General features: G+C 45.7%; 1 protein-coding gene across 2 annotated transcripts in view; it reads right to left on the bottom strand.

The window, feature by feature from the left end:
* The window catches only part of LMF1 (lipase maturation factor 1), a 180,077-nt gene that overhangs the window by 109,242 nt on the left and 43,700 nt on the right, over window positions 1-27,135 (bottom strand). The window lies entirely within an intron of this gene.

The following is a 27,135-nucleotide window of genomic DNA, read 5'->3' as shown; positions in this document are numbered from 1 at the left end:
TCCGGCCACAAATTGGCGCGGAATTTGAACCACGCTTCGCTAATTGGTCGCGCCCGGCCGAATCCTGTGTATAAATTGCATTATTCTGAAAACTTCATAAATAAACTACATACATATTCTAGAATACCCGATGCGTTAGAATCGGACCACCATCTAGTGGGTTATATGTGTAATCCAGGACATCTCCTAAAGAGCGAGAGAAATGCTTTGTAACCGCTCTTCTACCTGGACAAAAGAAAGACCCCCTTCTTTTCTGGACCACCCCAGGTGACAGAATGTACCACAAGGCTCTTATTAATGGGGCTGTGACTTCTGGGATTCCAAGAGATGACACAGATGGGCTGCTGTTTTATCTATTGCCTTACTTTACACTGCAGCTCTGCTTTTTTTTCTAGAATGGCTGCTGAATATCCAGCTGAGAATTCAGTGCGGGTAAAGCAGATTTACATTATAAGAATTAAGTGCTGTACGTATACAAAAGCAAAATGACCAACCTTTATCTTAGCAGGGGTCCTAAATGGTGGGGGAGGGGGGATTGAGAAGACTTACATGAGGGCATTGAGAAAAGTAGATGGGGGCATTCAGTAGAATAAATGAGGGGCACTGAGTAGAGTAGATGATGAGCTTTGAGAAGAGTAGATGGTGGGAAATGAGTAGAGTAGATGGGACATTGAGTAGAATAGATGGGGGCATTAAATAGAATAGGTGGGGGCATTAAGTAGAGTAGATGGGGGTACTGAGTAGAGTAGATGGGGCATTAAGTAGAGTATATGGGGGGCATTAAGTAGAGAAGATGGGGGTACTGAGTAGAGTAGATGGGACATTGAGTAGATGGGGGCATTAAGTAGAGTAGATGGGAGGCATTAAGTAGAGTAGATGGGGCATTAAGTAGAGTAGATGGGGGGCATTAAGTAGAGTAGATGGGAGGCATTAAGTAGAGTAGATGGGGGCATTAAGTAGAGTACATGGGGGGCATTAAGTAGAGTAGATGGGGGCATTAAGTAGAGTACATGGGGGGCATTAAGTAGAGTAGATGGGGGCATTAAGTAGAGTACATGGGGGGCATTAAGTAGAGTAGATGGGGGCATTAAGTAGAGTAGATGGGGCATTAAGTAGAGTAGATGGGGGGCATTAAGTAGAGTAGATGGGAGGCATTAAGTAGAGTAGATGGGGGCATTAAGTAGAGTACATGGGGGGCATTAAGTAGAGTAGATGGGGGCATTAAGTAGAGTACATGGGGGGCATTAAGTAGAGTAGATGGGGGCATTAAGTAGAGTACATGGGGGGCATTAAGTAGAGTAGATGGGGGCATTAAGTAGAGTAGATGGGAGGGATTAAGTAGAGTAGATGGGGGGGCATTAAGTAGAGTAGATGGGAGGCATTAAGTAGAGTAGATGGGGGCATTAAGCAGAGTAGATGGGGGGCATTAAGTAGAGTACATGGGGGGCATTAAGTAGAGTAGATGGGGCATTAAGTACAGTAGATGGGGGCATTAAGTAGAGTAGATGGGGGGTACTGAGTAGAGTAGATGGGGGCATTAAGTAGAGTAGATGGGAGGCATTAAGTAGAGTACATGGGGGCATTAAGTAGAGTACATGGGGGCATTAAGTAGAGTACATGGGGGGCATTAAGTAGAGTCGATAGGGGGGCATTGAGTAGAACATTAAGTAGATCTCCTTACAGACATGTTTCGCCCTTACCACCCTCATCAGTGCATACACTACAGCTGAATTACAATGGCTGCTCTGAGGGAAAAGTTAGTTAATTCTGCTCATCCGGATATTCATTTCCATTGGCAGCATGGGCTGAAGTTGAATGTCCTGTGAGCTGTAGATGTGTACCATCGTCCCCAGTGTGTACCATCATCTCCTGTGTGTACCATCGTCCCCAGTGTGTACCATCGTCCCCAGTGTGTACCATCGTCCCCAGTGTGTACCATCGTCCCCAGTGTGTACCATCGTCCCCAGTGTGTACCATCGTCCCCAGTGTGTACCATCGTCCCCAGTGTGTACCATCGTCCCCAGTGTGTACCATCGTCCCCAGTGTGTACCATCGTCCCCAGTGTGTACCATCGTCCCCAGTGTGTACCATCGTCCCCAGTGTGTACCATCGTCCCCAGTGTGTACCATCGTCCCCAGTGTGTACCATCGTCCCCAGTGTGTACCATCGTCCCCAGTGTGTACCATCGTCCCCAGTGTGTACCATCGTCCCCAGTGTGTACCATCGTCCCCAGTGTGTACCATCGTCCCCAGTGTGTACCATCGTCCCCAGTGCGTACCATCGTCCCCAGTGCGTACCATCGTCCCCAGTGTGTACCATCGTCCCCAGTGTGTACCATCGTCCCCAGTGTGTACCATCGTCCCCAGTGTGTACCATCGTCCCCAGTGTGTACCATCGTCCCCAGTGCGTACCATCGTCCCCAGTGTGTACCATCGTCCCCAGTGTGTACCATCGTCCCCAGTGTGTACCATCTTCCCCAGTGCGTACCATCGTCCCCAGTGCGTACCATCGTCCCCAGTGCGTACCATCGTCCCCAGTGCGTACCATCAGGGGTCAGTGGAAACAGGTTATAAAAAGCAAGTTTCTGCACTGAGAAAAGAAGTAGGCAGATGTAGAATGCCATATTACTAATCAAATCTTGGGAAAAATAACTGCAGGAAAGGAGTGTGCTGATCTTGCAGGAGGAAGTGACCTGTACATGTCTCAGTGAGCACAAGTTAGAAAAGCAGGATTCTCTCAAATTATTTCAGCAAAAAAGTTGTGAAGTGGGAGAAGTCAATAAGATCATGGTTATATTGTCAGCAGCAGAAGCAAAGTGTGCTGATCCTGCAGGAGGCAGTAACCTGTCTATCATGTGTCAGTGAGCACAAGTTAGAAGTAGACGGATTTTCTACTATTTCATCACATAACTTGTGATGTAATCTAAAGCTGTCTGTAGTCAATAAGACCTTGGGTATACTGTCAGCAGCAGAAGAGGGGTGTACGGATCTTGCAGGAGAAAGTGACCTGTTCATCATCTGCCAATGAGCAAAAGTTAGACAGATCAGGAAACGTTGTGATGTGGTATAAAACTATCTGTAGCCAATAAGACCTTGGGTATATTGCCATGAGCAGAAGAGGAATGTGTTGCTCTTTCAGGAGGCAGTGACCTGTCCTTCATGTGTCAGTGAGCACATGTTAAAAAGAGCAGGTTTCTCTACAGAATATTTCAGCAAACAAGATGTGGAGTGGAATAAAACTATCCGTAGCCTATAAGACCTTTGGTATACTGTCGGCAGAAGGAGAGGAGTGTGCTGTTCTTGAGGGAGACAGTGACCTGTCCAGTTCTACAAAGGGGAAGGATAGTGATACGATGTAAGGAAGGCTAAGGGAGGTACTACACGGGCTTATATAGCCATAGGAATGAATATCATCTCTCCCTGCCACATTCATTTGTCTCAGTCGACCATTTATTGTGTATGATGACAAGGGAGACAAGGATCAGGCTGTTGGATTTCAACATGCCCCATCATAGTGTTCTCCAGGGAGATAAACCACAACCAGCAGTGTTGGGGGCGCATTACTTCCTTTTCCCCATTTTCAGAACACAAGAACTCACAGTCGAACTGAGCGTGCATGTGTATAAGAAAATCAAAAAACACTAGTGGCTTTAGATCTGGAAAGTTTTCCTTTTTGGAGCAGTCGGGCTCTGCCACCACCCATCAATCACCGCCGATAGTGAGGCAGGAAACCGACGTGACACTTGGGGGCCGATGAAAGCAAGATAAATATATACAAGTATATAAGAAGTGGCGTCCCGGCTCCCGAGAGGTGCGGCCTCCGATTGGCGCATCGGCGTCAGCTCGGAAGAGGTTTCCAAGAAGCGGCCATCTCTACATAAATCAAGAGTCAATGAGATGAATGAAGGCCCCGCTAATTGGCTCCGGGTTAATTACCGCCCGCTGCTGCTGCAGGAGTACAGCTGTTTTGGTACAGTACGGCAGCTCCAAATTGCTGGGGTATGGCGTCAGCCATTGATTATAAACACGGCCTCTACCTCCACCCGAGGGACGGACGGACGCCGCGTGGAGGCTGTGTATAGAACACTGGACGCTTATGTGCTGCGGAGCAGGCGGCGGGAGGGAGCAGAGTCCGCGCTAATTGGAAAGTAAAAACTTTTTTTTTTTCTTACGTTTTGCACTTTATTACGACTCCCTCTAAAAAGAAAAAAAACAAAACAGGATTTATTGCAACCCTGGACCCACCAATGACCAGAGAAACAGAGAAGTGTAGCAGAGATGCAGCAGAGTTCTGAAGATGGCGCCTAGTTGAATTTTCCAGAGTTTGTCCGATGCACTGGAGTGGAATGTTCCAGGTTTGATTTGCGCAGATGTAGCAGAGCTGAGTTTATCAAAGCTATCAGAGCTGAACATGCCGCATCTAGCAGAGCCGAGATGGTCATGCACAGCAGTGTATTTGTAGTCTTACATGGGACTGCGTCTCCATCCTGTATAGAACATGTTGCGTCTCCTTCTGCTGCAAAACGACAACTCCCAATATGTCCTGACCGCCGAGATAATACAGTGGGGGAAATAAGTATTTGATACACTGACGATTATGCACAAAGAATGGAGAGGTCTGTAATGTTTATCGCAGGTACACTTCACCTGTAAGAGACAGAATCTAAAAATAAAATCCAGAAAATCACACTGTAGGATTTTTACATAATTAATTTGCATTTTATTGCATGAAATAAGTATTTGATCAGCGACCAAACAGCGAGAATTCTGACTCTAACAGATCTGAGCTTTTCTTTAAGAAGTCCTCCTACTCTGCACTCATTACCTGTATTAATTGCACCTGTATAAAAGACACCTGTCCACACAATCAATCACACACCAACCCCTCCACCATGGCCAAGACCAAAGAGCTGCCTAAAGACAACAGGGACAAAATTGTAGACCTGCACAAGGCTGGGATGGGCTACAGGTCAATAGGCAAGCAGCTTGGGGAGAGGGCAACAACTGTTGTCACAATTGTTAGAAAATGGAAGAAACACAAGATGACTTTGAATCTTCCTCAGTCTGGGTCTCCATGCAAGATCTTGCCTCGTGGGGTAAGGATGATTCTGAGAAAGGTCAGGAATCAGCCCAGAATTACACGGGAGGACCTGGTCAATAGCCTGAAGAGAGCTAGGACCACAGTCTCAAACATTACAGTTAGTAGCACACAGCCGTCTTGGATTACAATCCTGCAGGGCACACAAGGTCCCACTGCTCACACCAACACATGTTCAGGTCTGTATGAAGTTCGCCAATGACCATCTGGATGATCCTGAGGAGGCATGGGAGAAGGTCATGCGGTCAGATGAGACCAAAATATAACTTTCTGGTATTAACTCCACTCGCCATGTTTTTGAGGAAGAAGAAGGAGCACAACCTCAAGAACACCATCCCAACCGTGAAGCATGGTGGAGGAAACATCATAGTTTGGGGGTGCTTTTCTGTAAAGGGGACAGAAGGACTGCACCGTATTGAACGGAGGATGGATGGGGTCATGCATTGCGAGATTTTGGACAACAACCTTCTTCCCACAGTAAGAGCATTGAAGATGGGTCGTGGCTGGGTCTTCCAGTATGACAATGACCAGAAACACACAACCAGGGGCAACTATAGAGTGGCTTTATAAGAAGGATTTCAAGGTCCTAGAGTGGCCTATCCAGTCTCCAGACCTGAACCCAATAGAAAATCTTTGAAGGGAGCTGAAACTCAATGTTGCTCAGCGACAGTCCCTAAACCTGAAAGATCTGGAGAAGATCTGTATGGAGGAGGGGGCCAATATCCCTGCTGCAGTGTGTGCAAACCTGGTCAAGAACTACAGGAAACACCTGACCTCTGTAATTGCACACAAGGGTTTCTGGAACAAATATTAAATTCTAGTTTTGTATTGTATCAAATACTTATTTTGCGCAATAATATGCAAATTAATTATGCAAAAATCATAAAATATGATCTTCTGGATTTTATTTTTAGATTCTGTCTCTCTCAGGTGACGTGTACCTACAATAAAAATTTACAGACCTCTCCATTCTTTGTAGGTGGGAAAACGTGCAAAATGGGCAGTGTATCAAATACTTATTTTCCCCACAGTACAACAGGCCATTGTCAAAGGGTTAAACAACAATTTAAGCCCTGCTACATCTGTATACAAAGGAGCTACTCATTGTCGCCCCCTAGCTAAGAAATTTGCATGAAAGAAGAGGAGTGACATATCAGATTTGAGCATTTCTGGTTCATTTAGGGAATGTTGAGACTCCGAGGGGGCGGGGACAGCCTGTAGCCAATCACATCACGGCAAGTCACAACACGCCCCTGAGGAGCTTTTTCTTGCTCTCCCTGCTGTACTGATTGTGTAATGCAGGGGGAAAAAGTGACAACTTCTCTGATCACATGCCGGGTTGTCACTTTTTGAGTTGTGTGGCTTTTCTCCATCAGAAAAGGGTATGTATTTGATTGCAGCTCGCACACAGTCAGGAGTCACCGTCATAGTGTCAATCAATAACTGCACACTACACATGGCGTCAGTGACCGCGTACAGTTGGGATGTGCAGGTCTGAGCAGGTCTACCTCTTGTTTGTGCAGGCGTGGAGTATTGACCAAGGTCTCAGTTGCCGAGCGACTGCCATTGACTGATATGACGCACGATGGGCTTCCCTTCCGATGAAGCAGCAGTGAGCCCTCGCTAATGAATGATTATTCCGGATCGCTGCTTCTAGAGATGATGTAAGACTCAGCAAGAATCCCGAAACCGTCCACAGGGGCAACAGACCTGCAGAGGCCGCGGATTACTTTTTCCGCTTCTCAATTCACAGCAGTGCATTGTGGGATCTGTCACACTGTTAGCGCAGCTTGGTCATGTGACTGTCTGCATTGTCCCAAAAGGTGTAAAACGCCTGTAAACTTAGGCAAAGGTGATGCCTTTTTTTATACCATACGGCACATTTAGGTACCATATGGCAGTATTACGTGGGCACTATATGGCAGTATTATGTAGGTGCTATATGGTAATATTATATTGGTACTATATGGCAGTATTATGTAGGTTCTATATGGCAATATTATAATGGTACTATATGGCAGTATTAAGTAGACGTAATATGGCAGTATTATGTAGGTGCTCTATGGCAATATTATATTGGTACTATATGGCAGTATTAAGTAGATGCTATATGGCAGTATTATATTGGTACTATATGGCAGTATTAGGTCGGTACAATATGAAAGTATGTCACATCTATCTGGCAGTATTATGTAGATACTTTATGGTAGTATTATGTGGGTGCTATATGACAGTATTATGTGGGTACTATATGGCAGTATTAAGTCACATCTATATGGCAGTACTATGTAGGTACTATATGGCAGTATTATGTCGGTGCTACGTGGAATTTTATGTTGGTACTACATGGCAGTATTATGTAGGTACTGTATGGCGTTATTATGTAGGCACTATATGGCAGTAATATGCTGTCACTATATGGCAGTTTTTTGCCGGTACTATATGGCAGTATTATGTCCCATCTATATAGCAGTATTATGCTGTTACTTTATGGCAGTATTATGACAGTGCTATATGGCAGGATTATGTTGATAATATTTGGAAGTATTATGTAGGTATTATACTTTTATTGCACAGTGATTTTTTGACACTGGTATTTGGCTACTATATGGAAGTATTATATAGACATTATATGTCACTATTACGTGGTCACTGTGTCTGCTGTACTTTAATTGGGCACATACTAGTCACTGGTATTTGGGTACTATAGGTCAGCATTTTGTAGGCATTACACGGCAGTATTAAGTGGGTGCTATGGGGCAGTATTACGTGGGTGCTATGGGGCAGTATTATGTGGGCGCTACACGGCAGTATTACGTGGGTGCTATGGGGCAGTATTACGTGGGTGCTACACGGCAGTATTACGTGGGTGCTATGGGGCAGTACTACGTGGATGCTATGCGGCAGTATTACGTGGGTGCTACACGGCAGTATTAAGTGGGTGCTATGGGGCAGTATTACGTGGGTGCTATGGGGCAGTATTACGTGGATGCTATGGGGCAGTATTACGTGGGTGCTATGGGGCAGTATTACGTGGGTGCTATGGGGCAGTATTACGTGGATGCTATGGGGCAGTATTATGTGGGCGCTGTATTTGTTGTATTTTTTGGCACGTTAGCGGGTTTATTTAGTCCCACACATTTTGCCTCGAGGCCTCCACCAATATGTGGCTGTCCCTGTAATTTTCCTTAACTGAGGGCCCTTCCTGCATATTTACAAGCATCACCCTACAAACAGCCCCCACATCTCATGGGCCCAGACTTTTCATTTTGGGTGAGATTGTAGGGGAGGGATCTTGTTATTTTTGTAGTCACTTCCCTTCCTCCTCGAGAGTGAAGGTGCAGTCTATGATCATTTGCTTGAATGCAGGGCTTGCATGGGACTGCTTGTTGATAGCGTTCCTGTAGGATTGAATGGCTGATAAGTCCGCCCGGTATCAGGAGCGTGCATGTACTAATCTCCTGCTTCTAAAATGCAGAGTCAAGGAGAAACTCTCCCACGGCCGGCAGGGCCCATGGGGGCAGAGGTGGGCAGGCGCAGTACAGGGTGGTGACGCCGAGTCCTGGACCTGTTGTATCAGCGATAATGCTCCAATACAGAACACAGATGCCGCGACGCTGATCTTTATCGCCATCTACTTAACTCCGGCACAAAAGCGGCTTTTACAAGCGGCCAGAAACAGGACTTGTATATTCTGGCTCCCGGTCCTGTAATGGTGTAATAATAAACGGTGGCAGGACCTCACTTCTACAAGCGCCTGGATCCAGGATTTTGGATCAAGACCTAATATTACGAACTATTAGTCATTTTTTGGGAAGGGTCCAAGAATATGGTTACCCAGCTGTCTGCGAGGGGAGGGCGCTGTCCCATAAACAATATCTATCAATACGCTACTGAGCATGTGCGACCACTCAGTGTCTGTAGGCATGGTGGTCGCACATGCTCACTACAGCTCCATTCCTTTGGATCCTTCTCCCTCCCTCAGTGATCGTACGGTTTGTCACTTAGCCCTTGAATATTGTTTGATGCCCAATTTTGTATCTAATTCCAGTTAGATTCTCTCCTTTACCTATAATTAAAAAAACAACTATCACATTGAGAAAGGGACTGATTTTAAAGAAGCGATCAGGATAACTAGTTTTTCAATCAAGAATTGGCGCGTGATCAATCGTGATCGAGAAAAGCTTCATGGTTTCCCAGCAGCGGCCACTACAGGGGAAGTTTGGCATTACATGCAGATGTATAATGGAGCATGGAATGAGTCCTCCAGAGGTCCATATAACCTTATAGGCACAAACTGGTACCATGATATAGTTACTGGCAGAAGAGCAGTCAGTATCCAATTGTGGAGGAAACAGACAAGGGCCAAGGTTCAGCCCCCGTTTGGGTGCTGGACGTTTCTCATGAAAATTTTCAGAATTGGCAAAAAAAAAAAAAAGTTCTCTGGGAAGAAGTAAAATTAGATAAAGAACAGGAAACAGGTGCCCTAACTGGATTAAGACCTTGACCCTTCCCCTCCTGAAGGCCACAAAACTCGTCCCTAACCCAATTTATGCAATATCTGCCGCCGAGCCTCTGGCACAGAGATTCCCACCAGGGAGGTCGACCCCCCGTCGCCGTCAGGCCCTCACAAACTCCAGCAATTGCTTTCTGGATGGGAGAACCTGGACTAAATTACATTTTTTTTTTTTAAAGAGTTGTCCGACATTCCCAAGACCCTCCGCCCTGATACAATTCTTCCCTCTAGACATCTCCAGACACAAACCACCTGTAACTAAAATCAACCTCTGACCCTCATCCAAAAAAAAAGGAAAAATACATAAATATTCCAATTTAATTCTCCTTCAAGATCTCTGCTTGCTGCCCATGAATGGAAACATTTTTCCTTGCATTCTGCTGTGGCTGATCAAATACTGCTAGCAGCTGAGGGTTTGTTACAATTGTGGTCATAATATCAAGTTGCGGATGGCGGGAGCTGAACGCGCTCATTTATAAGTTACCCATTTATGGGGAACATCTATCAGCCCCAATTATTACCCTCTTATATCCCCAAAAAATTAACAGATCAATAAAAGGGGTCCCCCACCATCATAACCTGCTGGCCCCACAGGAGTATTCACTTAAAGGGGACCTGTCACTTGACATAAATATGTAATCTTATTACCTGGTGTAAATGTCGCTGTTCTCCTGAATCCGGCGCTGTTTTTCTCTTGTTCTTGCGCCTCTCTGTTGCGGAGATATGGCTACTTTATTCCTGCAGATCAATCTATTCTTGTTAACTGAGTGGGCGTGGTCTTCAAGAAGACGCACCCAGAGGAGCGCTGATGACCACACCCACTTGGCTAGATTTATATACAAGGAAGAGAGGGCCATATCTCAGGAACAGAAAGGCGCAGGAAGAAAAGAAAAACATCGCCGGATTCGGGAGAACAGCGAGATTTACACCAGGTAATGCAGTACTCATTTATCCCAAGTGACAGGTGGCCTCCACTCATGTCATTGTCTATGGGGCTGATAGAAAATGAGACAAGAAATGGAATGAGGTCACCTTCTCTACTTTCGGGACAGGGTACAGAACCCCGATCGTGGAGGGTCCCACTTGTTAGACCCCCAAGTTATCACCTATTCTATGGAGAATTAATAACCTTTTCAATTACGAGTCTGGTGGTATTGGGCCCATCGCCATAAATACTACCGCCATATGGAACACCCATGATACCCCGCGAAGAGCGATGCCACGCATTTCATACACCGTCTTTCCCTTGCCACCGTCCCTTTAAAGAAAATGGCAAATCTGCAAAAAAGACGACTGCACTTTTTTTCCCCAACACGGGCAAAATGCGGGATAATTAAAATGTCAGCGGAGCGCTAAGCCGACATGAGGAGCTGACGGGATTCCTTCACAAGTGGGGGACGACCAGATTCTCCGGATCTATTGATTTCTTCTCCACAATGCAGATGTCAGATTTTCCACGGATTTTAGGGTTGTTTTTTTCTGCTCCGCAGTGTCAGAGGAACAAAGCCGGCATTCAGCCCCTTCTCAGCCCAAAGTGAAGTTGGATGAGGAGGGGGCGAGATGGCACGGACAGGCCAATGGGGAGGGAGAACGCCCGAGAAGTTAGGTGACCCCCCGATACGCCTGTAAAAATTCCATTGATATAAGCTTGGGAAAGTGGCAGGGATCGGCAGATACTGCCCCCGGCGTCAGCACCGGGCAGCAGAGCGGCAGCTCCACGGGCGCAGGCCAGGAAGATTGGAGAAACTCTTTTTCATTCTTTAATCCCTTCATGTTATGAAGATTAAGCTTTGAGGGTCCTGAAATTCCACAATCCAAGCAGATTTCTGTGTCCTGACACCCGGATAATGACGCTGCAGGGAAACGCCGCTCCCCTCCCTCCCGCAGCGACACTGGTCCCAACACTGATAACTAAGGAGCCGAATGCCGGGTACAGAAATGGCACCGGGGATAAGCGTCTACAGGACACCGACGATGCCGCTCATTCTCAGTGCGGATCCACAAGACGGAACTGGAAAAGTAGCATCCTTCTGCTCCACCAAAGTCAGCCATTGTCCGAGGATCGGCATGGGACTACAGGGGAAAAGATGGGAACAATTTAAGTAAATCATATGGGGATACTCCTGTACTGATCATGAGCTACATCCTGTGGAAAGCGCTGCGGAATATGTTGGCGCTATATAAATAAAATTATTATTATAAAAAAATATTATCATTATCCTGTATTATACCCCAGAGCTGCACTCACTATTCTGCTGGTGCAGTCACTGTGTACATACATTACATTACTGATCCTGAGTTACATCCTGTATTATACCCCAGAGCTGCACTCACTATTCTGCTGGTGCAGTCACAGTGTACATACATTACACTACTGATCCTGAGTTACATCCTGTATTATACTCCAGAGCTGCACTCACTATTCTGCTGGTGCAGTCACTGTGTACATACATTACTGATCCTGAGTTACATCCTGTATTAAACTCCAGAGCTGCACTCACTATTCTGCTGGTGCAGTCACTGTGTACATACATTACATTACTGATCCTGAGTTACATCCTGTATTATACCCCAGAGCTGCACTCACTATTCTGCTGGTGCAGTCACTGTGTACATACATTACATTACTGATCCTGAGTTACATCCTGTATTATACTCCAGAGCTGCACTCACTATTCTGCTGGTGCAGTCACTGTGTACATACATTACATTACTGATCCTGAGCTACATCCCGTATTATACCCCAGAGCTGCACTCACTATTCTGCTGGTGCAGTCACTGTGTACATACATTACATTACTGATCCTGAGCTACATCCCGTATTATACCCCAGAGCTGCACTCACTATTCTGCTGGTGCAGTCACTGTGTACATACATTACATTACTGATCCTGTATTATACTCCAGAGCTGCACTCACTATTCTGCTGGTGCAGTCACTGTGTACATACATTACATTACTGATCCTGAGTTACATCCTGTATTATACTCCAGAGCTGCACTCACTATTCTGCTGGTGCAGTCACTGTGCACATACATTACATTACTGATCCTGAGCTACATCCCGTATTAGGCTGGAGTCACACTAGCGAGTTTTACAGACGTAAGAGCGCAGAAACTACGTACGTGAAACTCGCTTACATACGGCACAATTATTCTCAATGGGGCTGCTCCTATCAGCCGTATATTACGGTTCAGTATTATACGGCGTTCTACGGCCGTACAAAATCGCAGCATGCTGCGTTTGTCAGCGTATTGCGCAAAAAAATCGCCAATGAAAGTCTATGGGGGCGAGAAAAATATGGATTCCACACGGACCAGCAGTGTGACTTGCGAGAAATACGCAGCGGTGTTAGTGAAAAGCCGGTAATTCAATTGCCGGCTTTTCATTTCTCCTGCCTAAACCCGACAGGATATGAGACATGATTACATACAGTAAACCATCTCATATCCCCATTTTTTTTTTGCATGATCCAGACTACTAATGTTAGTAGTGTGTATGTGCAAAATTTGGTTGCTGTAGCTGCTAAAATAAAGGGTTAAATGGCGGAAAAAATTGGCGTGGGCTCCCGCGCAATTTTCTCCGCCAGAATGGTAAAGCCAGTGACTGAGGGCAGATATTAATAGCCAGGAGAGGGTCCATGGTTATTGGCCCCAACTGGCTACAAACATCTGCCCCCAGCCACCCCAGAAAAGGCACATCTGGAAGATGCGCCTATTCTGGCACTTGGCCACTCTCTTCCCACTCCCTGTAGCGGTGGGATATGGGGTAATGAAGGGTTAATGTCACCTTGCTATTGTAAGGTGACATTAAGCCAGATTAATAATGGAAAGGCGTCAATTATGACACCTATCCATTATTAATCCAATTGTAGGAAAGGGTTAAAAAACACACACACACATGATTACAAAGTATTTTAATGAAATAAACACACCGGTTGTTTTAATATTTTATTGCTCTCTCAATTCACCTGAAGACCCTCGCTTGGCAAAATAATAAACCCACAATATACATACCATCCGAGGATCTGTCAGGTCCCACGATGTAAATCCTTCTGAAGGGGTTAAATCAATTTACAGGCAGGAGCTGCGCTAAAGCACTCGCTCGTACCTCTAATCCCTGGGTGCTGAAAGGAAAGCTGAGTGATCTGTACTTACAATGAGTTGCGGTGAGGCGCCCTCTGCTGGATGCCCTCATGAACTGCAGCCTTGGAAAAGTTCCCACACTCGAGTTCATATGAGTTCATCCAGCAGAGGGCGCCTCACCGCAACTCAAGGTAACTACAGATCACCCAGCTTTCCTTTCAGCACCCGGGGTTTACAGGTACGAGCGAGTGCTTTAGCAAAGCTCCTGGCTGTAAAATGATTTAACCCCTTCAGAAGGATTTACATCGTGGGACCTGACAGATCCTCGGATGGTATGTATATTGTGGGTTTATTATTTTGCCAAGCGAGGGTCTTCCGGATGGATTAAGAGAGCAATAAAATATTAAAACAACCGCTGTGTTTATTTCATTAAAATCCTTTTTAATAATGTGTGTGTGTGTTTTCTAACCCTTTCATACAATTGGATTAATAATGGATAGGTGTCATAATTGACGCCTCTCCATTATTAACCTGGCTTAATGTCACCTTACAATAGCAAGGTGGCATTAACCCTTCATTACCCCATATCCCACGGCTACACGGGAGTGGGAAGAGAGTGGCCAAGTGCCAGAATAGGCGCATCTTCCAGATGTGCCTTTTCTGGGGTGGCTGGGGGCAGATGTTTGTAGCCAGGGGGGGGGCAATAACCATGGACCCTCTCTAGGCTATTAATATCTGCCCTCAGTCACTGGCTTTACCATTCTGGCGGAGAAAATTGCGCGGGAGCCCACGCCAATTTTTTCCGCCATTTAACCCTTTATTTTAGCAGCTACAACAACCAAATTTTGCACATACACACTACTAACATTAGTAGTCTGGATCATGCAAAAAAAAAAGGGATATGAGATGGTTTACTGTATGTAACCATGTCTCATATCCTGTCGGGTTTAGGCAGGAGAAATGAAAAGCCGGCAATTGAATTACCGGCTTTTCACATATCTCGCGCTGAAATAAATATAAATACAGAATATATATATATGTGTCTCAATGACATATCTCTATATATATATACTGTATATATGTTTTAACGGACATTTGAGCACATAAATCCATTAGATGTCGGTTTTGCAAGCCTGCGAGAAAATCTCGCAGTACGGATGCCATACGGATTACATACGAAGGATGCCATGCGCAAAATACGCTGACACACCCTGACTACGGAGGACATACGGATCACTATTTTGGGAACATTTCTCCGTATTACGGCCGTAAAAAACGGACCGTATTGTCTTACGCTGAGTGTGACTCCAGCCTTATACCCCAGAGCTGCACTCACTATTCTGCTGGTGCAGTCACTGTGTACATACATTACATTACTGATCCCGAGTTACATCCTGTATTATACTCCAGAGCTGCACTCACTATTCTGCTTGTGCAGTCACTGTGTACATACATTACATTACTGATCCTGAGTTACATCCTGTATTAAACTCCAGAGCTGCACTCACTATTCTGCTGGTGCAGTCACTGTGTACATACATTACATTACTGATCCTGAGTTACATCCTGTATTATACCCCAGAGCTGCACTCACTATTCTGCTGGTGCAGTCACTGTGTACATACATTACATTACTGATCCTGAGTTACATCCTGTATTATACCCCAGAGCTGCACTCACTATTCTGTAAATTCTCAGTTTCCGTCCTCTTGCCCCGGCTACGATGCGGCCGACCTCCTCCCTCCACGTCCAGTCTGCGGACCCCGCCTCGTGTCATGGCCGCTGATCCCGCTGCCCCTAGATGAAGCGGCGCTCATACTAATTAGCTTTATTACATTAGTGGGGGAGGAAATGAAGAAAGACGGCTTTCTTGTGCTGCCCCCTAATTATTCATACAGGGCATCGGGGCTTCATGGGAATTTTTTTTTGGGGGGGAAAGTCTAAAATATGTCATCCTCTGACCCCTTCCCACTTGCACCCCCCACTTCATCCTCCGAGGGTCCCGCACTCAGCAGCTCTTTGTCTCTGATCTCAGTTTGCCTTTGGCTCTTCTCACAGTAATGATGGACAGTTTTAAGGACTTCAAAAAGTTTTCTTCCTCTTGGGTCTTCTCTCAAACTGTAAACTCAGGTTCTGGGGTCTTTGGGGCGTCCAGAATCCCCCTTTATGTCCCCCATAAAGGTCCTTGGGCAGATAATGAATGAAGTGGTGGCGACCATCCAAAGTGGCATTTAATGGTCCCATTTTCAGGATCCCTGGGGGTCTCTTATGGAGACCCCTTAAGGGGGACCTGGGACAATATTTTTGCATTCAGGCCATGGACTCACCGCTGCTCATAGGTCACATTTCTCTAATCCCTTTAAGATCTCCTGTCGTCTTCTGCTTCGGCACGTCGTCGGTTAATAATTCGGAGATGGATCATTTAGACAGATGAAGAGGATTGGAGGCCGGTGGGATCTGTGCCCCCACGTTACGCTTCACCTAGACGCCAGCTGAGATGCGCTGCCGGCACATCAGCCCCAACGCCACCGCCGGGATAATGATCACTGTGTACAGGGGTCTTCACATCATCTCCTCCAGCAATAATAAAGAGTCCGAAACACAGCGAGCAACAAGCCAGGCTGCACCCCGACACCGTGCTCAACACCTCCACTGCCTCCTACAGCCACTGCCAGATCACAGCCTGTCCTTTACCAGCAGAATAGTGAGTGCAGCTCTGGGGTATAATGCAGGATGTAACTCAGAATCAGTAATGTAATGTATGTACACAGTGACTGCACCAGCAGAATAGTGAGTGCAGCTCTGGGGTATAATACAGGATGTAACTCGGGATCAGTAATGTAATGTATGTACACAGTGACTGCACCAGCAGAATAGTGAGTGCAGCTCTGGGGTAAAATACAGGAGGTAACTCAGGATCAGTAATGTAATGTATGTACACAGTGACTGCACCAGCAGAATAGTGAGTGCAGCTCTGGGGTATAATACAGGATGTAACTCAGGATCAGTAATGTAATGTATGTACACAGTGACTGCACCAGCAGAATAGTGAGTGCAGCTCTGGGGTATAATACAGGATGTAACTCAGGATCAGTAATGTAATGTATGTACACAGTGACTGCACCAGCAGAATAGTGAGTGCAGCTCTGGGGTATAATACAGGATGTAACTCAGGATCAGTAATGTAATGTATGTACACAGTGACTGCACAAGCAGAATAGTGAGTGCAGCTCTGGAGTATAATACAGGATGTAACTCAGGATCAGTAATGTAATGTATGTACACAGTGACTGCACCAGCAGAATAGTGAGTGCAGCTCTGGACTATAATACAGGATGAAACTCAGGATCAGTAATGTAATGTATGTACACAGTGACTCCACCAGCAGAATAGTGAGTGCAGCTCTGGGGTATAATACAGGATGTAACTCAGGATCAGTAATGTAATGTATGTACACAGTGACTGCACCAGCAGAATAGTGAGTTCAGCTCTGGGGTATAATACAGGATGTAACTCAGGATCAGTAATGTAATGTATGTACACAGTGACTGCACCAGCAGAATAGTGAGTGCAGCTCTGGGGTATAATACAGGATGTAACTCAGGATCAGTAATGTAATGTATGTACACAGTGACTGCACCAGCAGAATAGTGAGTGCAGCTCTGGAGTATAATACAGGATGTAACTCAGGATCAGTAATGTATATACACAGTGACTGCACCAGCAGAATAGTGAGGGCAGCTCTGGAGTATAATACAGGATGTAACTCAGGATCAGTAATGTACTGTATGTACACAGTGACTGCACCAGCAGAATAGTGAGTTCAGCTCTGGGGTATAATACAGGATGTAACTCAGGATCAGTAATGTATGTACACAGTGACTGCACCAGCAGAATAGTGAGTTCAGCTCTGGGGTATAATACAGGATGTAACTCAGGATCAGTAATGTAATGTATGTACACAGTGACTGCACCAGCAGAATAGTGAGTGCAGCTCTGGGGTATAATACAGGATGTAACTCAGGATCAGTAATGTAATGTATGTACACAGTGACTGCACCAGCAGAATAGTGAGTGCAGCTCTGGAGTATAATACAGGATGTAACTCAGGATCAGTAATGTATATACACAGTGACTGCACCAGCAGAATAGTGAGGGCAGCTCTGGAGTATAATACAGGATGTAACTCAGGATCAGTAATGTACTGTATGTACACAGTGACTGCACCAGCAGAATAGTGAGTTCAGCTCTGGGGTATAATACAGGATGTAACTCAGGATCAGTAATGTATATACACAGTGACTGCACCAGCAGAATAGTGAGTGCAGCTCTGGGATATAATACAGGATGTAACTCAGGATCAGTAATGTACTGTATGTACACAGTGACTGCACCAGCAGAATAGTGAGTTCAGCTCTGGGGTATAATACAGGATGTAACTCAGGATCAGTAATGTATATACACAGTGACTGCACCAGCAGAATAGTGAGTGCAGCTCTGGGATATAATACAGGATGTAACTCAGGATCAGTAATGTAATGTATGTACACAGTGACTGCACCAGCAGAATAGTGAGTGCAGCTCTGGCATATAATACAGGATGTAACTCAGGATCAGTAATGTATGTACACAGTGACTGCACCAGCAGAATAGTGAGTGCAGCTCTGGGATATAATACAGGATCTAACTCAGGATCAGTAATGTAATGTATGTACACAGTGACTGCACCAGCAGAATAGTGAGTGCAGCTCTGGGATATAATACAGGATGTAACTCAGGATCAGTAATGTACTGTATGTACACAGTGACTGCACCAGCAGAATAGTGAGTTCAGCTCTGGGGTATAATACAGGATGTAACTCAGGATCAGTAATGTATATACACAGTGACTGCACCAGCAGAATAGTGAGTGCAGCTCTGGGAAATAATACAGGATCTAACTCAGGATCAGTAATGTAATGTATGTACACAGTGACTGCACCAGCAGAATAGTGAGTGCAGCTCTGGGATATAATACAGGATGTAACTCAGGATCAGTAATGTATGTACACAGTGACTGCACCAGCAGAATAGTGAGTGCAGCTCTGGAGTATAATACAGGATGTAACTCAGGATCAGTAATGTAATGTATGTACACAGTGACTGCACCAGCAGAGTAGTGAGTGCAGCTCTGGAGTATAATACAGGATGTAACTCAGGATCAGTAATGTACTGTATGTACACAGTGACTGCACCAGCAGAATAGTGAGTTCAGCTCTGGGGTATAATACAGGATGTAACTCAGGATCAGTAATGTATATACACAGTGACTGCACCAGCAGAATAGTGAGTGCAGCTCTGGGATATAATACAGGCAGTAACTCAGGATCAGTAATGTACTGTATGTACACAGTGACTGCACCAGCAGAATAGTGAGTTCAGCTCTGGGGTATAATACAGGATGTAACTCAGGATCAGTAATGTATATACACAGTGACTGCACCAGCAGAATAGTGAGTGCAGCTCTGGGATATAATACAGGATGTAACTCAGGATCAGTAATGTACTGTATGTACACAGTGACTGCACCAGCAGAATAGTGAGTTCAGCTCTGGGATATAATACAGGATCTAACTCAGGATCAGTAATGTAATGTATGTACACAGTGACTGCACCAGCAGAATAGTGAGTGCAGCTCTGGAGTATAATACAGGATCAGTAATGTAATGTATGTACACAGTGACTGCACCAGCAGAATTGTGAGTGCAGCTGTGGAGTATAATACAGGAGGTAACTCAGGATCAGTAATGTAATGTATGTACACAGTGACTGCACCAGCAGAATAGTGAGTGCAGCTCTGGAGTATAATACAGGATGTAACTCAGGATCAGTAATGTAATGTATGTACACAGTGACTGCACCAGCAGAATAGTGAGTTCAGCTCTGGGGTATAATACAGGATGTAACTCGGGATCAGTAATGTATATACACAGTGACTGCACCAGCAGAATAGTGAGTGCAGCTCTGGGATATAATACAGGATCTAACTCAGGATCAGTAATGTAATGTATGTACACAGTGACTGCACCAGCAGAATAGTGAGTGCAGCTCTGGGATATAATACAGGATGTAACTCAGGATCAGTAATGTATGTACACAGTGACTGCACCAGCAGAACAGTGAGTGCAGCTCTGGAGTATCATACAGGATGTAACTCAGTGCAGGGTCAGTACTGTATGTCCATACTATTACCCTCTGTCTCCTCTGCACAGTCTTACACAGTGTCTCCCTCATCGCTCATTACCGGCTGTTCTTCCCTAAGATTTTTTGCCCCAGTTAGGGTCCCGGACCCCGTGTGTCATCGCTGGCACCGGCTGCAGATAAAAATGAGGAAATACTTCTTGAAATGAGGACAGTTTTGCAAAAAATAATGCCTTTGGCCGAGTCACAGAAGAAAAAAAAAAAAAGAGAGAGAGAAAAACCACAGCAAATAAACCGCAAGGAAATCAGATGAAGGCTGAGCCAATGAGATGGGCAGGAGTCGGCGTCCCGCTGCCAGCTACAGATAAGATTCAGAATGTGGTCTGAGGTTCACCATCACATCCTGTTATTTTTCATACTTTTTTCTGAGTTGGTTACGGTAAAATAAAAGAAGAAAATCTCCACTCGGACTTGACCCTCGCAGTGCCAGGCTGGAAGCGGCAAAAGCTAAGATCCCGTTTGGAGAATTAGCCAGGAGATTGCCTTACTAGCATTTTCTAAATGCAATTCTGCAGGCTTCAGAGCTGAAATCTCCCACAATTGTATGTTTAGTCCGTGTCTGAACAGAGCTCAATATAGTGATTTGCATTCTCAGAAATGTAGCTTTCACATTAGTAATAAAAAGCAAGATTGCTGATGGTTTCCAGCTGAATTGTGAATGCAGCTCTGGATTTATCTACGAACTAATAGGCAGCAAGGGGAGATAAAAAAAATTTACCGAAAATCAGCAGAATTTAGGATGTTTACAGTAGTACTGAGCAGTATAGCTGTGAATCCAACAGTGGGATGAGATGAAACTTTTTCTAGTAAGCAACAGCACAGAGATTATTATACAGTATTACTATGCAGTGTAGCTATAAATCCAGTGCCGGGGCAAGAATAAACTCATATTCAAAAGCAGCAGCCCTTTCTAGAAAGCACCAGTAGCACAGAGGATGTTATATAGCAGTACTAAGCAGTACAGCTGTGTATCCAGCACCTAGGTGAGATGAATCTTTTACTAGTAAGCAGAATACAGGCTGCTTACAGCACTACTAAGCATTGTAGAAGTGAATCCATCACGGGGTTGAGATGAAGTTCTTAATAGAAAGCAGCATAATAGAGGGCATTATATATCAGTACTGAGCAGTGTAACTGTGAATCTAGCACAAGGGTGAGAATCAATTCTTATTAGAAGGCAGAAGTAGAATAGAGGACTTTATAAAGCAATACTTAGCAGCCAAGCTATGATTCCAGCACGGGGGGAGTTAAAGCTTTTACTAGAAAGCAACACCAGCATAAAGGTCATTAGGCAGCAGTGCTGAGAACTGCAGCTGTGAATGCAGCACCAGGGTGAGTTGAAGCTCTTAATAGAAATCAGCTGTAGAATAAAGGTCAGCAATGAGTACAGTGGCTGTGAATCCAGCACCAGGATGAGATTAAAATCTTATTAGAAAGCAGAATAAAAGATGTTATTTAGCAGTATTAAGCAGTCAAGCTGGGAATTCAGCACTTGGGTGAGATGCAACTCTTACTAAAAAGCAGAAACATAGAGCGTATTAAACGCCATTACTAAACAGTACGACTGTGAATCCAGCTCTGAAGTCAAAATAAATGTGCTTGAAGCTGCAGTTTGATCTGCACTTGTCTGCCCGAGTCCTCTACACGCCTTGCTCCCTCTCCAAAGACTTTAATAGGCAGCTGTAACCTGACACCTCAGTGATCTGGGGGTCCATCTTGGGATGACCAAGACGGATTTGTTCTGCTTTTTTTTTCAGAGCGGATGGCGAGTTTAGGAGGCCGGGGAGATGGGAAGAAGTGGCCGACACTTAGCAAGAAGTGAAGCTGATCACTCAGCTGTGGGCTCTTGACTTATGCTGTTCTGCAGCATCTGAGGCTTTTATTAGAAGAGAATACGAAGCTTTTTTTTCCCAACTACAACCCCCAGCATGCCGCATGCTGCTTTACAGTAACGATGCAATGCAATCTTCTTGGTGCGGATACACATGTTTGGGGAGTGGGGCGAGCGCGGGGTTAATGCGGTGACATCAGGCCTCATAACTCACCCTGTTCCCTCCATTTCCTTGACAATTTGCAACCTGCTGCTGGCTCTGCTGCTGTCAATCAAGGCTCTCGGCTCCTCACACCGGGTGCTGTGACCTGCTCACCCCCATAAGCCCCGGTGCCCTGTGCGGTGACTGCTGCGCCCGCTGCATCCTGTGCTAATCCCCCTGCTGTGGCCGCCTCTAATATTCACAGCCATTTAACCATTTGTGAGCTGATAACGGGGGGGGGGCATCAGATCCGCCTCCCCGCTGCAGGCGACAGGAGCATCAGAAAGTATCAAAAATATTCCAAAAATTCACACAAAAATGTTTGTAAAAAATGAGCGATGACGTTATCAGCAGGGGGTGCGGAACAGATGAGCTTAGCTCTGGGTCTCGGCAAATTTCCACCCAAGACCCCCGGACAACGTCCTCTACTCATCAGTCCAGTGCTGAGATCGATCGGATTCTGGGAAAGCTGGGTGATATGTAGCATGGCCCCCAACACTGCTCTTAAAGGGACAGTCACCCATTCTGCTTAATGTAGCATGCCCTTCAGATGCACTTTTTCGTCTGAAACTGGAGTTGCAGTACCTGAGGTGTGTGTGATGAGGTTCTGCAGCAGCAGAGCTGTGTTTTATGAGGTTCTGCAGGAGCTGAGGTATATTATGAGGTTCTGCAGCAGCTGAGGTGTGTGTGTGATGAGGTTCTGCAGTAGCTGAGATGTGTATTATGAGGTTCTGCAGCAGCGGAGGTGTGTATCATGAGGCTCTGCAGCAGCTGAGGTATGTATTGTCAGGTTTTGCAGCAGCAGAGGTATGTATTATGAGGTTCTGCAGCAGCTGAGGTGTGTATTATGAGGTTCTGCAGTGGCTGAGGTGTGTATGATGAGGTTCTGAAGCAGTGGAGGTGTGTATGATGAGGTTGTGCAGCAGCAAAGGTGTGTATTATGAGGTTCTGCAGCAGCGGGGGTGTATATTATGAGGTTCTGCAGAAGCTGAGGTGTGTATTATGAGGTTCTGCAGCAGCGGAGGTGTGCATTATGAGGTTCTGCAGCAGCTGAAGTGTGTATGATGAGGTTCTGCAGCAGCGGAGGTGTGTATTATGAGGTTCTGCAGCAGCGGGGGTGTATATTATGAGGTTCTGCAGAAGCTGAGGTGTGTATTATGAGGTTCTGCAGCAGCGGAGGTGTGCATTATGAGGTTCTGCAGCAGCTGAAGTGTGTATGATGAGGTTCTGCAGCAGAGGAGGTGTGTATTATGAGGTTCTGCAGCGGCTGAGGTGTGTAATATGAGGTTCTGCAGCAGCGGAGGTGTGTATCATGAGGCTCTGCAGCAGCTGAGGTATGTATTGTCAGGTTTTGCAGCAGCAGAGGTATGTATTATGAGGTTCTGCAGCAGCTGAGGTGTGTATTATGAGGTTCTGCAGTGGCTGAGGTGTGCTTTATGAGGTTCTGCAGCAGCGGAGGTGTGTATGATGAGGTTCTGCAGCAGCTGACGTGCGCATGATGAGGCTCTGCAGCAGCGGGGGTGTATATTATGAGGCTCTGCTGAAGCTGAGGTGTGTGTGTGATGAGGTTCTGCAGCAGTTGAGCTGTGTATTATGAGGTTCTGCAGCAGCTGAGGTGTGTGTGATGAGGTTCTGCAGCAGTCAAGGTGTGTATTATGAGGTTCTGCAGCAGCTGAGATGTGTATGATGGGGTTTTGCAGCAGCAGAGGTGTGTATTATGAGGTTCAGCAGCAGCTGAGGTGTGTATGATGAGGTTCTGAAGCAGTGGAGGTGTGTATGATGAGGTTCTGCAGCAGCGGAGGTGTGTATTATGAGGTTCTGCAGAAGCTGAGGTGTGTATTATGAGGTTCGGCAGCAGCGGAGGTGTGCATTATGAGGTTCTGCAGCAGCTGAAGTGTGTATGATGAGGTTCTGCAGCAGCGAAGGCGTGTATTATGAGGTTCTGCAGCAGCTGAGGTGTGTATTATGAGGTTCTGCAGCAGCTGAGGTGTGTATCATGAGGCTCTGCAGCAGCTGAGGTATGTATTATCAGGTTTTGCAGCAGCAGAGGTGTGTATTATGAGGTTTTGCAGCAGCGGAGGTGTGTATGATGAGGTGCTGCAGCAGCGGAGGTGTGTATGATGAGGCTCTGCAGCAGCGGGGGTTTATATTATGAGGTTCTGCAGAAGCTGAGGTGTATATTATGTGGTTCTGCAGAAGCTGAGGTGTGTATTATGAGGTTCTGCAGCAGCTGAGGTATGTATTATGAGGTTCTGCAGAAGCTGAGGTCTGTATTATGAGGTTCTGCAGCAGCGGAGGTGTGTACTATGAGGTTCTGCAGCAGCTAACCCCCCTCCCCTGTGATTTTAACCCCGCCATGTAACGCCTTCAGTCATTTCCTGAGGGCGGCCTACGCTGGTCAGGGGCGCAGAGCTCGGGTCCATGTGTCGGCCCTTCAGCTGGCTCTGGGCACAAATCATAAAACATGCCCCCCGGCCCCCCAGACAGGTGCGCTCCAGCCTGGAAGGAAACGTTACTTTCACGCATGAGGCAGACTTTACAGCTCCTGTCAGGATCATTATCCCCTCGGAGAAGGAAACCTACAAGTGTTCGGGGCGGACGGTGACAGCGCGGCCATCAATCACGCGCCCCTAATCGCGGGGATTACCCTGCCTGCTAATGCTCTTCCCATCCCTCGCTCCTCAGCGTCGTCACTCAAACCTGTCATCGGGGGCTCATGTGAACAAAGGCGGGAGATCCAGGACCTGCAGGACACTAGCGGGGAACAGAATTAACAGGCATGTCCCCTTTAAAAAAATAATGGCTGCCGATACCGCTCCCTCGGAGGATGTCACCTGGCTTTTCTAAAGTCCTGAATAGCAAAAAGGTCTTCCCAGTGTGCCGCCAAACCGTCATAACTGTGCAATGGCCCCAATACCATGAGGCCCCTGAGGACAGGAACCCCTATGCGAAACCTAAAGCCATCCATCATTATTGAGCTCTGTGTATTATGTGGAGACTATATGGCGGTATTATGTGGGCTCTACAAAGGAGTATTAACCCAATGTTGCACGTTTGGTCACCATGTGGCGGTGTGTTCTTTTGGGGGGGTATTGCTTGAATACTACATGTTATGTGGACACTATATGACATTATTACGTGGGCTCTAAAATGCAGTGCTATTTCAGTACTATCTGGTGGTATTACTTCAGCTCTTAAGGGGGCATGATTTGAACACAGCACTCTACTTGGGCACCAGATTCTGGTATTACATTTTCAGGGGTATTATTTGAATACTGCATATTATTTGAGCACTGTATGGCGGCATTATGTTGGCTCTACAAGAAAGTGTTATTTGCACACTACACTTTTTTGGGGCACTTCACTGTTCCTTTAAGAAATAATAATTCAAACACGGCTTATTATTTTGTCACTGTATGTCAGTATTAAGTAGGACATTTATGGGGATATTAATAATTGAACGCTATATTATTTGGGTATTATATGGCGGTATTATTTCTATTCTTAAAGGGGGCATTAAATACAGCATATTATTTGCGCACCGTGTAGCAGTATTCTATATAAGAAAGTATTAACTGAATACTGCTTATTCTTCACCACTATAGGGTAGCATTGTGCGGGTCTTTTAGGAGGATATTATTTGAGTACTATATGGTGGCATTAAATGAGACCTGTCATTGGGGCAAAGGTATCCAGATTTTGCTCTTATTTTATTCCCGCTGCTTTCTTGAGTATTTCGTTTTTTTATGTTTAAAAATCTGCCATACGGTTCCAGAGATATGGGCCTTTTTATTTAGTACTACCTTTTATGGTCTTTAGGGGCGGTGCTCACTAAGTAATTATGCAGAGCGGCCTAAAGACACACCCCCGAGGTTCTTGTGAGACACGCCCCGGAGCAAGGGCTAGAAAAATTACCACTAAATACAAAGTCTGCATCTTTGGAGCCATACTTGGGATTTTTAAACAGCAAAAACTAGAAAACTCAGGAGAAAAGCAGGAATAAAACAACAGCATAAAATGGCCACTGTAGACCAAATAATAGGTACATTTTAAGTAGGTTCTAAGCGAGTCTGAATACTGTAAGGACACTATATGGCGGCATTATGTCAATAATGATATGTTTTCTGTTTAATGCACATTGTTTGGCACCATGTGGCGGTATTAGGCAAGTTCTATAAGAAAGTATTTGAATATTGCATAGTAATTGGTATTATGTATACGGGCATAGTAGTTTAATTTCAGCACTATTTGGCAATATTATATGGGCTGCAACGCAGTATTTTGTTGGGCACAGTATGGAAGATTTTCAGAAACTGTATGTTGCTATTATTGGGAAACAAGTTAGACATTTTGGGCACTGAAAGGCGGCAGTGTAACATGGGCACTCTGTGGCAGTATTATTTAGATATCTGTATTTTTCAGGCGTTGGATGGCGGTGGTATTTGTAGGGCAATATTTGGGTCAATTCTTTTTTGGCAGTTCTAAGTGTCAAAGATGAAAAAAACAAAGTATATAATATATACACAACGGTACACAAAAACGTAGGGTCCTCTGTAGGAGCGCAGCTTATTAAGGGTTACAGGGGGTCTCATTTCTGGAGACGAGCTGTCAATCACTGTCCAGGGGGCACTGGTGGGCCCTTTGTTCTGCGGGGAGCCCTGTGTTTGCATTGTGATCCCTGCTTCTCTTTAGTGCCACATGTTACAACCTTTGCTTGTGCACCTATAGAAAAGCTGCAGGATTACACATGTGTGCGCCCCGATAGCGGAGCAGCAGAGCGAGATAACGCCCCGGGCCCGAGCCAAGGAAAGCAGCCGAGGACAAACCCCCCAGTATTCCACCGCTTTATTATGTTAGAGGGTAATCTCCTCTTATCTTGTGAAAACATGTAGGGACAACATGTGGGATTACCAGCCTCGCACTACACACTGCCATGCGGGCTCAGTGCGGAGCCTGTCCTGGTGCCAAGTGCGGGCACAATGGCCGCCCATGTGCTCCTGCAGGGTCTCATGTCAGGTGAACACGAATATGGATCATTACCCAGAATCCCTGGGATTCCGTGCTGTGGTCTCTTCACCTTTAAGAGTGAGCAGATTACCCCGATGCTGGATTATTGGGCTCAAGTTTTCTCTTCCACGCCGTTACCCACCGGTGTATAACATCC

Source organism: Ranitomeya variabilis, chromosome 7 (assembly GCF_051348905.1).
Source record: "Ranitomeya variabilis isolate aRanVar5 chromosome 7, aRanVar5.hap1, whole genome shotgun sequence".
NCBI classification, from domain to species: Eukaryota; Metazoa; Chordata; class Amphibia; order Anura; family Dendrobatidae; genus Ranitomeya; species Ranitomeya variabilis.
This window is presented reverse-complemented; position numbering and strand designations above follow the sequence as displayed.